The sequence below is a fragment of the Struthio camelus genome, chromosome W, assembly GCF_040807025.1.
Source record: "Struthio camelus isolate bStrCam1 chromosome W, bStrCam1.hap1, whole genome shotgun sequence".
NCBI lineage: Eukaryota > Metazoa > Chordata > Aves > Struthioniformes > Struthionidae > Struthio > Struthio camelus.
Genome location: NC_090981.1, coordinates 8,114,443 through 8,126,255, shown reverse-complemented (window position 1 = coordinate 8,126,255; position 11,813 = coordinate 8,114,443). Strand labels below are relative to the sequence as shown.

The following is an 11,813-nucleotide window of genomic DNA, read 5'->3' as shown; positions in this document are numbered from 1 at the left end:
ACTGGTCAAAAAGAGATGAGGTTCTTTCTCTCAAAAAAGAAAGAAAGAAAAACACACCACCAAACCAAAACCTGGGGCCGCTCTGGTTTTCCTTTATGCAAGATCGATCATATGAATTGTTGAATAAATAATTACAAACAGTGTCTATGCTTTTAGACCACATAATAAGTCATTTTTATGCCTATGTAAGGCATATGAGAACTCATAAGTTTTTCAGAGCATAGTTCCTATAGACAGAAAAGCTAGTGTATGTCACTCAGCCCAGTTTGATCAAAGTACACTAAGGCCAGTTAAGTCATTTATTTGGTTTAACAATTATTGTAGTTTATTCTGGAATGAATGACAGGCACCTCAGTTTGAAATTCAAAGAACAAGAAAGTGATGATGAAAGTAATTTTTTTTTCTAGTTAATATTTCAGTTATGGACATGAAACAGAGAGAACTATGATGAAGAATAAGGCTTCCATTTGGCAGCACATCACACTGAGGACTGTAGCGATCATTAAAAGAGTAGTTCTCAAAGGCATAGTTTTTTGCATTCAAAACAACTTCACCTTGGTTAACTTACTGTGTTCAGTAACATAGGTCATTATCAGTTTATATATATAGCTTATGCACTATCTACTTCTTCAGTATCTCAACTTCAGCATTTACCTCCAGGTAAATCCCTTCTTCTGGCCCCATTGAACTGTTGCTGATAGGGGTATTCTCACATTCAATACTTCAACCTTTTATTGAGCAGAAGCTGGTCTTTCCCATGCTTTTCTATCTTCCTGTCACACAAAGATCAGATAACCTGTCCTTTGTTTGTGTCATGTTGTTCCTAGTTCTTTTGCTTCTTAATAGCTCATGCTTAGAAAGTTTCAGTTTTCCTTTCTGTCTCTCAAGGAAACTCATATAGTTCCTTCTCATTTTCTCAGAAATTAAAGAGAAAACACCATTCAGACTTGCTTAGCTTTGCTTTCCTTGGCGACGGAGGAGTGTCTTAGTTGCTTAGTTTAATCTTTCCTGTACAATAGGAGAGCTCTTAGGCTTCTTAGTGATTCTTTTACAATGACACTTTTCATACTTTAACATCCTCTTGTCTTTATATTCTGAAACATGAAAACCAAAAATAAAAATGATTTTTAAAAGATCCCATTTAAACAAATCTTGAAAATAGTAACTGTATTGACATTAAGATGTACACAACTTATTGTACACTTACATGGCATAGTTTTCTGAAGCAAAGTATTTTATTACTTATGGTATAGATAGGTATATTAATTTCTAATGTCATATGTCACATCCTATCAAGCTTTTGGACAACTGTAGTGATACATGTATTGAAAATGAAATTTTAATGTGGTTTTAGTGGTTTGGTTGTCTTTTTTTAACAACCTTTTCACAAGGAATATGTTAATTTTCTTCAGCTGACATCTGAAATGTTTGAAGCAGATCTTGAAAAAGCACTGGCTTTTCAAAGGCTTGAATTTAAAAATAAATCACTCAGCAAAAGTAATACTTTTTTGTGTAAATTGTTTGCTTACTGTTCAAATACTTAAGAGTTCAGAGAAATATTAGATTTGAAAGAAACCATATATAATAATATTATATTTTTAAATAAGCCTATAAAGGTGGAAAATTAGTTTAACCTTTTCAATCTGCTGACGTATAAAGACACTGAAATTTTGAAAGTACAACAAGGGATCCTGTCTGTACTTCCTAAGAAGAAATTCAACATACTTGGGGAGGCAGGGAATCAAAGCATAGACTTTTCTTTAGGCCTTTAAGTGCTAGTTATGTTTGAATCTTTTGCATTTCCACTAACGCTTTTTCTGTTTTGTGTTACATATTTTAGTTTTAATAAGCTATCTACATTTTCTCTCAGCTGATGAGGATGCTATTTTCTGGATACTTCTTTGGGAACACTGGAGAATTAGTTGCTAAAATGTTTTGAAAAAGTATGCTCAGATGAAATTTTAACTTCTAATAGAATTTTTTTTATTTGCAGTAAGTCAGGAGTCTATGAAATATGTTATGAAAGTATATAAACTTAAATGTAATTATGCATCATAAAGAAGCAAAAATTACATGTGCACTTTTGTGCAAATATCTGTGCAATACTTCAGTTTGTTTGAGGGAATGCTATAATTCTTAAAAATCAATGTTTTTTAATCAAATTTTAAAATCAAATTTTTAATCTCTATATTTAAAATTATTTTTAAGAGTGAAGACTGTCTTCAGGCATAGTAAAACAGCATCTTTTCTAGATTTTTTGAGAATAAGCTTCATTGAACCATTTAAAGTATACAGTGTATATTTTAAATGTACAGTATGCATGAGTATAGATAAACAATTTTACTTTTACAGAAAGAGCAGCATTCCATTTCCCCTTCCCATCTTTGCTTTCTATGTAATAAGCTTTATCTTAAGATTATTTTGGCTATGAATCTAGGACATATTAACGATTTGCTAAGAATGTTAATACAGATGGGAGGAGTGGAACTTGGGTTAAAATGGATACCATGTACCAGCCTGTATGATTTCAGTAAGAGCTAAGGTTGATTGGCAGAGCACTGCTGTGCAGTAATAGCTGTCTGACTCCTAGTGAATGAGTAAGCGTATTTTGAGAGTAAAATGAAGATACGGTAGACCTGCTTTTTTAAAGGAAATGTTAACCTGCATTGTGTAGCACTCTACATTCATGTTTGACTACATTATATTCTCAGACTATCAATTTATGTGGATGATAGGGGGTGTTAGACTGATAATTCATTGGCTATTTAGTAAAGAGCAATACTGTACTTCAGAGAACAAAGCTGATGCTTAATTGCTGATAGGTGCCTTATGCTTTTTAAACCAATCAGAAGCCTGCAAATTACAGTTTAGGTTAAAAACTCCTTTAGTATATGTTAATGGCAGTAACTGACACTTGGAATAGGCAGCAGTAGAAGACACCCCTCTGGAGCAAGGTTATTAGATGTTTATTACCTTGAAATCTCTGAACCACAAGGGGAACCCTGGGAACCTTGCGGGGAAGCGACCGGGCTGTCCCAGGCACCGCAGAGCATCGGCCCGTGGTGAGGTTCAGGGGGGCGTGGGTTTAAGGCGAACTAAGAGGCTACAGTGTGGGGTACTGCGCACGCACCATCAGATAACAAGGGAAGTCGTAATTCTTCAGGTGTACAGATAACAAGTCCAGACTGGCACCTACGTGGTGCAAGTCCAAGGGTCACGACCTGCGGTTCCTCATGGGTTCTGCACATCAAGTGTTTTGGCAGCTGGAATAATTGATTGGTCAGCGTGCTCCTGTCTCCTTGCCAATCTTCTGCTGTTCACTCACTACAATATATTATCACTGGTTTTTTTTCTTTATAAAGGTTTAGGAAAAAATATTTGGGGTATTGAAGACAGTGGGACTTTATTCTTCCAGGGATATGACTGAACACTGAAAAAACTTCACCTCAGTCAAAGTCTGTGAATAAGAAAGAGAAAAGAAAGACCTAGCAAGGAAAAGACAAACCTCTCACTGCGTCTCTGAAAGATTTTCAGTCAGACAGTAATATAGGTATGCCTTATTATACTAGTATATCTGCTTATGAGCTATTCTACTTGGAATTCTGATAGTGTGTACATTAACAGCATAACATCTTCTAAGTTGGAACTCGACATTTTTCTCTGTTCGTTAATACTGTCTTTAAACAAACACTAAATGGGTTGGGAGTTGGAATTAATGTGTCCTATTAAGTCTAAGAGCTAAAAGTTCATTTTATAATAACGAACTAGTTATGTTAGCAGAAAAAGGGAAGAGGTTAAGGAAAACATACAGTTTCATGCATTTCGGGGGGGGCACAATCAAATACTCTCAATGTGTTTTTTTTTTCTTTTGTTCTTCTATAAGTGTTTTGGGGGGTTGTACTAAGCCTGTGCTTCTCAGAAAACTGAGTTTCTTTGTTCCTTGGGTATTGGCAAGGCACTGTTTGCCTTTCTTCATGGTGCTGACCCTTTATTAGAAGGGGTAAATGTTGAGAAAAATTCTTATACTCATTTTTACATGTTCAGAACTCTTTCATCTGTACCTATAGAGCAGAGATTCTGAATTTTAGTGAAGAAATTAAGATAGAATCTGAAAAAGGAAGAAAGTAGTTTGTTCTGTAACATTCTTTTTTAAGGATGTTTTTATCTAAATGTTACAATATTTATTAAACATTATTTCCAAAGAATCTGAATAGAGAAAAACAGAATGAAAGCATAATGTTAGTATCTTGAGAGGCAACTAGAAGGCATTCAGGTATACAGTGAGATATGTGCTATAAAACCCTAATTAGAATTCACATGTCTGAGTTATTAAGAAATGATGTTTGCTTGTTTATAGGAGGGTGTTTTGAAAGATGGAAAAACAGAACGACTAAAGCTCAAACTTGAAAAGAAAGATACAGAAATTCAGCAATTGAAAAATATAATAACTCAGTGGGAGGTATGTAGCTGATACCTTCAAGTAGTGAACAAAATTTAACATTTGTATACATTTGAAACAAAGTATGTAATAAAATGTGACTAATCTGTAAGAATGCTTTAGACTGGCCACAGATTATGTCCTTTCCAGAGCAAAGTTATTCTTCCAGTACCACATGAAGTGATCTTTCTTGGTAAATAAGTTACACATCTAAAATAATTAAAGTATCAATACAAGACATTCAGGAATAAACTTTGTATCTGGCATATCTAACCATTAGTTGTTTCTTAGTATTGCTATTCTGTTTGCTGTCAGAAAAAGCAAAGACTTACCTAAGACTAGGCAAGACCTTGAGCAACATGATCCAACTTTGAAGTTAGCTCTGCTTTGAGCACTAAGTTGGATCTCCATGGGTCTTCTCCAACATAATTTTTCTAAGAGTCTAAAAAGCATTTCGAGCATTTAAGAACTATGTATTGCCGGGGGGGAGGGGTAGATTTAGTCCACTATATGAAGTGCTTAAAGAGAGCAGTGTATACTTAGTCAGATTTAAGGGGAGTCTTTTAAAGCTGCAGCATAACAGTAATGGTGTCCTGTATTCTGTTGTATATTTTCCTATTACATACAAACAAAGTTGGAAATGAGATTCAGCATATGCTAAAACACACCAAGAAAAAGATTTGCTTGTTAATAAGTATCACAATATTGCTGTATACCAGACTATTAGGAAAATGTCTTTAGTTGCCACCCTGTTTTCAGTACTTGTTAGCATTGTCTGGATAGCATCTAGAGCAACAAGGGTGAGGAACTAAGCATTATAAAGGAAATGTAATAAAGCACCATGGAATTACTTTAATTGATTTCATTATGATTTTTATTCCTTGTTTAAGGTAGTCTAAGCAGTTTGACTGATTGGAAGTTTTCTGATACTTTAAATAAGGATTTTTGGTTGTAGTAGTGAAGACATGAACTTTGTTAACAGCTGCCTTCACTGTGTACTAGGGTTGGACTCCCCAAATTCAATTTTTCTGAAGTATAAAACCATTTATATTTGTCACTATTAACACTTGATTGCACTTGGCAGAATAAATGCAGTGCATAAGGATATTGGTGAGATGAAGGGTGATCATATAGCTGTTTCACTTAAGAAACTTGCCCAGAGAGCCTAATATAGTTTTAAGTGGCCATCAAAGGTTGTGATTAAATGTAAGTCTTTAAAGTATTAAATACTGCATCTATTAAAATGCCCTTTCATTTCCTTCTTGTTCCTCTATTTATTAGCATTTATTGGCTGTGGCAGTGATACAGTGTTATACAGTGTTTTGGTATGCTAGAGTTGAAAAGTTCCTTTCTTAAAGATTGTTTTTTCAAGTGTTGTATGTATGCACATGTGTGCATGGTTCCATGACATAGAGAAACTGGGCATTCCACTGATCTATACTATAGCCTTTTCCTGTTTACAGTGGATTGAAGAGTAAACAATAACAGTTAACTTTCTGCATGGAGTAAGATCAAATTATTCTCATGGACTGGGATGATAGTGTAAGTGGAAGGTGGTAGCTTCTTTATTACAAAAAAATGTCTCCCAATTTGAACTTCTTTCAAGAGCCAACAAGAGCAAACTACACATAAAGAGACTTGTGACAGGAAAAATAAGCATCTAGTTAAGATACATGGCTAGAATTGGCATTGGTGGCCAAATAAGGAAAAGGCTGCCCTATGAAGAAAGTATGTAGCCATCAGATAGGTTGGAAAAACTAGTGAAAATAGGTTTCTGAGTAGAAGACTGTAAGAGTTGAAAAGAAAGAAACTGTAATTTTGGTAGCTGTGACTCTTTAATAAAATAATCTATAGAGCTGTAGGGGACTTGTTGTAGTTGCCAAGTAATATGACAAACCATTTATACTAACACAGTATCTGGAAAGTGCGTTATAATTGTTGTGTGCTATCTGAATATTTTTCAGGGGAGAAATTGTAAAGCCCTTGATGCAAATAGGCCTATATACTTTAGGCAGACCTGAGCGGTGGTTCTTGCACTGTCAGTGCACTGACATAACTTTTTATTTTAACTTGCTGTAAGCCTTGTTGTGTTTGCCTTAATTTCTAGACTCTTAGTTGATTAACCCATTCCTCCTGTGGTACATTCATTACGTTGACTGTGATTTAATTAAGACATAAAACAACAGATTCTCTCAGAAATCATAATTTTCAACTCTGAAACATTTTAGTCATGTTCGCTTTATAGAATACTTTTATAGGGCATATATGCATTAATTCAATCTCTTTAACACTAGGCAAAGTATAAGGAAGTAAAAGCAAGAAATGTACAACTTTTGAAGATGCTACAAGAAGGTGAAAGTAAGTAGAGTTTTAACAGGCAGACTTGAAAGTTCTTTTAAAGAGATGAAAAGCACTTTCAAAGCAGTTTTTTAAAAATAAGTTGATACAGTAACAACTATAAGGAACTAGGAAGTTATTCATTTGCAGTAACTCCAGTGAAATACAGAATCTGGACCACAAAGTACTGCATTCCTGATATTATATAATGAAATCATCAGTTGAATTTTAATAGCAGTCTTTGAAATTTAAGCTGCTCAGCTATGTTTTGGGCACAATGAGTCTTTGAATTATACTTTATTTTGCCAGTGACTTGATCTGTTCTGGACTGATCTTACTGTACTCCCTGTTTAGACCCTCAAGGAAGTTGTTCGGTTTTCATATCTTTGCAAGCTGTGCTTTGAACTGTTGGAAACATCATCCTACACCTAAGCAAACCTTTTACCAGACAACAAATAGGGCCAACTAAGCTAACACTGAGAGTTTTATATATGTAACTGTGATAAGTTTCTTCTGTTTTAACACAATTTGTAGTTTTTATAATTCAGAGCTTGGTGTCAAAGATTGAATATATAAGTAAATTTCCTGGTATCTTTATACTTGTTATTTGTAGTTATCCTTTAATAATCCTGATCTTGCATGATGAAGTTGGGTCTATAATAACAGGCAAACTAAATGTGTTATAAATTTGCTTTTGCTGTTCAATTTCTTAATTTAGCTCCTAAATGTAGCTTCTTTTTTGGGTTGAATTGCTAAGCTAGAAAAGAGCTGAATGTTTTTGTTAAAATATATTTACAAGCAAGCTACAGCTAAGCCAGTTCAAATATTCGTAATGTGATTGAGCACTGCAAATTTTTACTTGTTGGAACTTCAGGTCAGTCTCTGAGACAAGATGAAATATTCTCATCTCAAGAGGGAAATGGTGAAGTTCTTGCTTGAGGGTTTTTTTTTTCTGTTTGTGGAATAGTACTGTACCATAAAATAGTAATTTTGTGGTTTTACCAGATCTAATCTTCTGCAGACTTCAAGGTATTTTGCATTTTGGGGAGAAGATTGCTCATGGCAGAATTGAGACTTGAAAAATCTCAATTTGTGCATATTGAGAATTTAAAGTTATCCACAGATGTTTCATAGACACTAACTAAATACACAATTTAAACATGTCCCTATTTTAAATATTTAATACCAGTATAAGTCTCTGTAGGTATGGCTGTACTCATACATGAAGCTTACAGTCCCAAAATCTTGATCGATGGCCAAGATTCAGTTTTCTGATGGACTTTGTTCATAGTGGTTGTCTCTAAAATCCATGCTGCCTACAGGGTTAAGTGTGGGGAAACTAGTACAAGGTTGGGGTTTAATCTTCAGAACTTTTAAAGTTGCTACTAATGGCACTGGTAACTAATGATTGTTTTTAATTAACATTTGTTCTCTCAGTGAAGGCAGACTTATTTAGAAATAACAAAATAGTGAAATAGCGCAATGTGACAGTACTGTTGCAGGCAAAGACCTGTAAATCCAGAAAAATTCTCACACTCAATCTCTTTCTTTCTCTCTCCAGTGAAAGACAAAGCAGAAATATTCGTACAGGTTGATGAATTGCAAAGTATCAAAAATGAATTGACCTTACAGGTAAGCAAGGATTTCTTAATGTAAAATGTCATGGGTATTTCAAAGATAAAATTTATTTAAGGTAATCGGGGTGGGGAGGGGGGAGAAAGCTGAAACAAAAACTTGCTTGAAGCAAAAAATGTTAAATTTCATCCTTACCCAGGCACTCTGTGTGTCAGAGGACATGTATTATGTAAATTTCCAGCATGATACACTTAGAGCTATTTCTGGAAAGACAGCAGACCTCAGCATGCCTGAAAGGATCTTGCCCTCAACAGCCCCTTAAGAATATCATCCTCTGCCTTTGGTAACCCAAAATGAGGAAGCTCAGAAAGATATTGCAGAAGAAAATGCTTCTTTCCCTTTTCTTGCTTTCTAGTCTTAAGCTTGAAAAATACTGGTTTACCAACATAACTGAGATACGAATTATTTATGGATGACTGTTAGCAAGCAACTGCAGTAGAGAGCATGTAACATTTTAAAGCTTAGTTTTGGTTTGTAGTCATTGTTCTCTAAGTTCTAAACTTGCACAAACTTATTATCATAGAACACAGCATTAATTTTTGAGCGTGATGTAATATAGCTCATCCGCATTGCATAATATTACATCAGTTAAGTGCTGTATGACAGGAACAGTGCTGTATGTATGTAGAGGCTAAAACTTGAAAGAGTTTCTGACTCTGTAGCTTTCATATTACATTATAGAGGTAAACCAATAAATGTTGCTGGGGAAATAAGTCATTAAGGAATATCTTACTTGCACTTTCAGTTCATGCACAATCATAGTAGTAATCTTTCTTGAACCCAGCATGTATTACCTGTTTGTCTAACACAATACTAACAGAACTATTTTGACTTGGTAAACGTAGATGTAAAGCATATTTTGTAAATTAACATTTTATATGTTTTTTTTTAGGTAACTACACTTCATGCTGCATTAGAACAAGAAAGATCCAAAGCGAAATTATTGCAAGTAGAATTAACAAAATATCAGGTATTCTTATTTTCTCTAGATATAAGTTTGCCTTTTCTTGATGTAACTGAGACTATATCAAAGAAACATGCTCTCAACTGACCTAGTTGGTTTTTTCAGGTTAAAAAAATATCTATAGCGATTCATATTGTAGGCAAAAACAGCAGCAAAACTAAAGCACAGTTTTGGCCAGTAGAACTTTGCCACCTGTTTTGTGCTTTAGAACTTCTTGGTATGCTGGTAAACAATCAGTATGTTCTACAGCTTCCATGTTCTGTGTGTAACTAAACTAACAGTAGACTTCATGGGGAGTTTTTTGCCACACAGTCTTTACTGGGTTCTATATCTTAGTGCTGTCTGTAGCCAAATCTTTGTAGGAGATTCAGAGCAAATGCTGTTGAAATGTGAGTGATAAGATCAGTGTCTTGCTGACTGTGCATATGTTGTTTGGTCCAACTTGGCCACTAATGCAATTCACATTAGTGAATTTCAGTTAACTTCCATGTAAGTAGTATGCTGTTAAAATACTATTTTTAAAGAGTGCAGTGATTCAGTCCCCAGAGAATAAGAATTTGTACTTGTGCATGGCTTATTCAACACATTTTCATATTTTTCTTTTACCATGACATTTTGCATAGGTTACAAGGAGAGCCTATAGTTTATAATGGAAACTTCTCAGGTAGCCCTGTAGTCTTTGGCAAGTAATCTTGTTTCAAGTTGTAACACATTGTTTGTGTTGGAATACTATAATTTCATGAAAACTGACTCATTTAAGCCATAATTATTCTTTCTGAAGCAACAAATCTTTTCTGATTACATCAAATTCTTTGGCTAGTATTGCAGTGTGTTCTGTATTTAATCTCCTTTTTCGCTTGTCACTTATCTCAATGGAGCAAGTTCCTTCTTCAAATTATTTCGCAGCAGTTTCCAAATACATGTACTTGGTCAGTCCCTTATAGACAAGCTGAGTGCTTATACCACTAATTAAAACTAAAGTAAATCTATTGTTACTGTCAAATTCAGTCATTCACATCATTGTTCAGACTTTCAACTTCAGTTTTCCTGCTCTTTTTTCCATGCTCTCCCTGCTTTTGCTAATGTTTATTATTTTTTGCATAAAGAGAATATTTTTAATTAGAAAAATAATTTAATTATTTTGTGATTAATTATAATAATAAATTAACAGAAAAACAGAAGAATTTACAAAAGAACCTTGGTCTTTGTTTTAATTATGCTTTGTAATTACTGCAAAATCATCCCCTCTGTTGCTCTTTTTTTTTTTTAATTAGCCTTGCAGGGATCATTGCTTCTGCTTTTATTATTCTTGCCTATAATCCTCCCACACTGCTCAGGATAATGCTTCTTATACTACCACCTTTTTTGTGGTGTTGTCTTCAATAAAATTAGACCTACCTTTATTGGAATACTGCTTTGAAACATTAGGAAGCCTTTCAAAAAACTAAACCAAATATGTGTGGATTAAAAACAAACAAAAAAGCAATAAATCAGTGGTTTTATCCCCAAGTGTATCATCTCAATTCTGTATCCTGTTGTTACTTATATATTGATATTTGGTGTTTAGATGGATTTGTGTCCCATATAGATATACTTGTATAATTTAACAAAAGTATGCAATTTAAACAACTCCTGAATTTTTCAAGTTGTTAATTCATACTATTTTAGTATGGAAAATAACTGCAAGTATAAAGTGTCATGTCTAGTATATTAGCTAAACATTTGTTTTAATTCTCTCTTACAGGGTGGGAAAAAAGGGAAAAGGAACTCAGAATCTGACCAATGCAGATGATCTCCTCTGTCACCAGGTTCAAAGCAAAAAACATCAAATCTTTCTTCAGGGTTTTGCAAAAATGTATATATTTGTTGTACAACTGCTCAACTATGCAGTTTTTTGGTGAGAAATTAACAATTACTAGTTTGACTAACATTCTCAATAATTGATTTGTTGCACTTTCTCCTAAAGAAAAATTAGAAAACTAGTATTCCAGCAGAGCTCAAACTTTAATTGTAATGCCATAACTAGTTTTTTCATCATTCAATAAAACTTACTCTTCCATTTGTATGTTTGAATTCTTGCTTTCTTAGAATTTCTTAATTAAGAAGACCTCATTTAATGACTATCAGGATACAAATGCATCAGCATGCAAATGGTGAACGCTTCACCGAACCAAAACAAAAAATGGGGCAGCTTATGCAAAGCCATTTCCTTGTGGTTGAGTCTGAATCTGTAGTTAGTTAACAGTCATTATTTCCTCTCCCTGCATAGGACATCTGTATCCTTTTATCTCCATTGTGTATATATGTGAGTTTCTGCACGAAGATGTAGAAGCTAGCACATGCAGTTATCATGTAAAAAGAGCTTTCCCGTCTTTCAGCTCTGAAAAATAGCTTATGTCTTGCTTCACAGCATGCTCAGTAATAAACAGTTCATCTTGT

General features: G+C 34.2%; 1 pseudogene; it reads left to right on the top strand.

Annotated features, from left to right (window-relative positions):
- Nucleotides 1-612: 612 nt before the first annotated feature.
- LOC104141039 (G kinase-anchoring protein 1-like) lies at nucleotides 613-11,364 on the top strand (annotated as a pseudogene).
- The last annotated feature ends 449 nt before the right edge of the window (nucleotides 11,365-11,813 follow it).